We start from the raw sequence: 4,900 nt of genomic DNA, 5'->3' as shown, positions 1-4,900 counted from the left end.
CTCGAAACCGCGAGAAGGATATTCACTAAGGAATACACAAACACAATCTGATCGAGGCTTATTTTCTGCTCGATAACACCCGTACAATTTTAACCGAAATTGTAATCACACTTCAAATAGACATTTAGGCTCTAAATCTTGTAAAGAGATGAACTTTCAATAAATCTTAGAGCTTGTAGTTGGTAGAACTGATAACTTTTTTGTAACTGCCTTTACTCCTCTTCAGCTCCTTCTTTTTATAGGTGAAATGTGCCAACGGTCACATTTCATTTCCTTGAATCTGATTGGTTGAGTAGAGGTTCAGTGATTCAGACCTAGCGGTCTAGGCTTCAGACCTGGCGGTCTAAGCTTCCAGTGTATAGGTCAAACCGGCTAGGTTTGTCTTTTACTTAGTATGGCAACTGTCGGTTGGACAGTTGCCTGCACCTGGAGGATTGCGCCTCTGATTTATCCTGGAGTGGGAAGATCTTGTCGGACGATCTTCTGCAGCCTGCAGATAGTCCTCAGACTTGTATGAATATGGCAATACTAAAGTCTGTCCCTTCGGTATCATCCTCAACAGATACTCGAAGTATCTATTTGTACTAGTCGGTTGTTTATGTTAACCAGATGACTTCCGATTTTTCTATAACTTCAGATTGACCGAATGTTCAACGATTTTGGCCATCTGATTTGACCGGTTTTATCTTCTTGTTTGTTTAGGTTTTTGTTCGGTTGGGTTGCTTGACCGGTTGTGTAACTTGACCGGTAGAGTTCTTTAACTGTTCCTACACAAGAAATTTGTTTTTGTTAAGTTTTATTTAACCGATCTAATTTTATCTAACAAGTAGTTAAAGACACTTTGACCGTCCATAACTTTGGTGGTGTTAATGCGACCCCACGTCCAACATTAACCTAGAGATGTTTGAACAGCATGTTGAGCTAAGTGGCATAACTAGTTAGATTCCTTGGAGAAAAGATCATCTTCACTAGGTTATTAAAAATGATTTTTGATTAGTTGATGGCAATTCCCTTGGTTATAGTCACCATCATTTCAAAATGTTTTTTGAAATATATATTATTGGCTACTTTTTCTAGGGGAGATTTGGAAACGATGTCATTGAGAACAGAAATCTCAATTTTTAAGGACGTCTTCTTTCCGTGAGATTCAACATGAAAGGAGGTATCTGAGAAGACTCTCTTCATCTAAGACATGATATCAACTGGAGAGGTGTGGAACTCTGTCAACCCCTCAGTTAGTAGCTCGAAAAACTAAGCGAAAACTTCTTCAGAGATGGAGATGTCCACTCCTCTTATCGTCACCTGAATAACATCGTCAACTATCCTTGTAGATGCAAAGAACACACGAACCTCTAGTTCGTGAATGGTGAAAGGTCCCCCGAGAAACTTCCTCAGGCCGGAAGCTTCAAGAGTTTTGAACATTGCAACAATTTCTTGAAGCGTCAAAGAAAGGACGGACTCAAAGTTTACTTGCAATGTGTTAAATACAATGGAGGCCATTTCTACGTTTTAGAGTTTAGATGAAGAAAAGTACTTAGGATTTTGAACAACTAGAATCACAAAAGGGATGCTGAATATCTTCAAATGTGTTAGTTACTCTTTATAGAGTATGAATGACACATGGCCATAAAAGTCATCATTAAAATAAACCGTCATTTAAGTAAAAACTTTTTCCCAAGAAACTCATAATTAAAAGACGTAATTTAAAAAAGAAATATCATAAATCCATCATTAATTAAAAGGCGTGAAGTGATTAATCGTTAGATATTTTAGTCATATTTTTAACATTGAGAGACACATGTCTTCAAGTTATTTGAAATATTGAAATATGAATGTTCAATTTCTAGGCAGGAAAAGCACATGGAAACTCATGAGATGTTGGACAGTTGTCCCACTCGTCCGAAGATGAGACGTCTAAAGACGCATGTAGTTAGACGTCGTCCATGCTATTTGCATGCCTTGCATCTAAGTTGGGTAGACATCTTTTCGGAAGGCATCTAATCACGCACGTCTACAGACGCTTAGCACAAGTCTGAACATCGTCCTATCACGCATGTCTACATATGATTAGCACAAGTCTGGATGTTATCTGATCACACATGTCTACAGACGCTTAACATAAGTCTAGACGTCGTCTGATCACGCATGTCTATAGACGCTTCAGACATCTGCCTCGAATTTAGACATCTAACTAGGCTTAATTTGCAAGTTTCTTAAGCAAAGACTTCTCCGATACATGGTTCCTTTAGACGATTGATCTGATTAGTCCGATTTGAGACATCCGTCTACACACGTCTATCCAACCACTTTAATCAACAAATTTCCCCCTCAATTAGTGCATGCTTAATAAAATTAATTTCGGTCTAAAAGGCCCACAACATTTCTAAAATAAGAAAATTTAGTCTTGGGGAGTGGCTTCGTGAACACGTTCTCACTTGTTGATCTATTAAGACATATTCCAGTCGAATATGTTTTTAATTGATATGCTCCCGGATGAAATGGTGTCGAATGTCGATATGCTTGGTTCTGGAATGTAATACTGTGTTGTATGTGATTTCTATGGCACTGGTTTTGTCGTAGAAAATCAGAGACTCGTCCGCCTCAATGTCGTAGTCCCTCAGCTGTTGTTGAATCCACAAGAGTTAAGAGAAGCAGCTGTCAGCAGCAAGGTACTCATCCTTTTCTATAAACATGGCGACGGACGTCTTCTTCTTGCTGAATCAAGAGATCAAACGATCACCAAAGAACTAGAAGTCCCATTGGTACTCTTTCGAACGATCTTGTAACATGCATAGTCTGCATCAGAATAGCTAATTAAATTGAAATTGAAATCCTTCACATACCATTGTCTCACATTTTGAGTTCCCTTTAAATACTTCAAGATACCCTTAACAGTAATATAATAAGATTGTTTAAGGTTAGCCTGAAATCTTCCGTAGACGCTAACAACAAACATGATGTTTGGTAGGTTGGTTGTTTAATAGAGAAAGAACCGATGATCCCTCTATACACAGTGATATTGACACTCTAGTCATCTTCATCCTTGTCGAGCTTGCTAGAAGAGTTCATTGGAGTAGCTGTAGTTGAGCAGCTTTCCATTCCAAACTTCTTTAGAAGCTCCCTAGTGTATTTGGCCTGGTTGATGAATATTTCATCTTCAAGTTGAAGAAATTGAAGACCGAGGAAGAAATTCAATTCTCCCATCATACTCATCTCGAATTTGTCCTACATCAACTTAGAGAATTTCTCACATAGTTTAGGGTTAGTTGACCCAAATATGATATCATCAATGTAGACTTGAACAAACAAGATATGAGAGTCTTTAACAAATCTAAATAGAGTTTTATTTATTGTGCCAAATATAAAATCATTATCAAATAAAAACTTTGTTAAAGTGTCATACCAAGCTCTATGAGCTTGCTTAAGACCATATAAAGCTTTGTCAAGTTTAAAAATATGATTTGGAAGAGTGTGATCTCGAAAGCAAGGAGGTTGTTCAACATACACATCCTCATTTAAAATTCCATTTAAAAATGCACTTTTTACATTCATTTGAAAAACTCTAAATTTTTTGAATGAATGCATAAATTAGGAAGATTATGATTGCTTCAAGTCTAGCAACATGGGCGAATGACTCCTCAAAGTCAATTCATTCCTCCTGTCTATAGCCTTGACTTATCAATCGGGCATTGTTTCTCACAACTAAGCTATCTTCACTAAGCTTGTTTCGAAAAACCCATCTGGTTTCAATAACCGATTGATCAATCGGCCTTGGAGTCAGATGTCACACTTTATTTTTCTTTCAAATTGATTTAATTCCTCTTGCATTGCATTAATCCAATCTGGATCAAGTAATGCTCCATTGATCTTCTTTGGCTCAATTTGAGAAATAAAGGCGAAGTTTTCTATTTCATCTAGTAATTGATGTCTGGTCCTAAGAGGAGTATTAAGATTAGCAATTATTAATTCAGGTGGAAGATTTATGTTACATTTGAAGCTTGGTCCTAAGGGATCAGACGTCTGGTTAGACGGCCCCGCGACGTCCGAACTATCAGTCGTCTACTAACTTGTAGTTTGAACGTATGGATGAATATCAACCAGATCAGTCATCTGATTAGACAAGTATATCCTGTTGACCGGAGCTTCATCATTACTATCAGATTCAAGACTTGTCGCTTCTAATCTGTTAGCAATTTCAATGATCTCATTAGAGTTACTTTCAATAGATTCATCACAAACAACATAATGGGATTCTTCAACAGTTAATTCAATTATTAAACACTCTATAAGCTTTATAAACTGAGGAGTAGCCTAGTATTATAACAACATCTGCTTTATCCAATTCTCAGTAGTTTGATCCTTAGAAGGTAAGAAAATAACCAAAGTAAATCTTTAAAAATCATCAATTATGACCAGAGTGAATCTCATTTATCCTAAGCTATTTACTGGAATTGGACCAAACAAGTCCATGTGCAATAGTTCCAGGCATCAGTTAGATTTAGATTTCCCTTTACTCTTAAAAGTTGATCTGACTTGTTTTCCCAACTGGCAAGCAGGACAGACATTGTCCTTTGAAAACTTCAATTTAGGTAAATCAGAAACTAAATCATGTGAACAAATATTGTTAATAGTTTTGAAATTAAGATGATCTAATATATTATGCCATAGCCAATTTTATAAGAATTTCCTACTATACTTATGGTCATCAGGGTGTTGCCGTACTGATCCTTAATCAGACATGCATGAGTTTGAAAATCAACAGTATATCCATTATCACACAATTGGCTTATGCTAATCAGGCTATAACACATGTTTTCAACAAGTAGAACGTCGTTGATGGTGAGGTTACCATGGATAATCTTACCCTTACCCACGGTCTTACCCTTGTTGTTATCACCAA

Source organism: Impatiens glandulifera, chromosome 8 (genome assembly GCF_907164915.1).
Source record: "Impatiens glandulifera chromosome 8, dImpGla2.1, whole genome shotgun sequence".
NCBI lineage: Eukaryota > Viridiplantae > Streptophyta > Magnoliopsida > Ericales > Balsaminaceae > Impatiens > Impatiens glandulifera.
The sequence above is the reverse complement of the archived record's forward strand: the minus strand, read 5'-3'. Positions refer to the sequence as shown.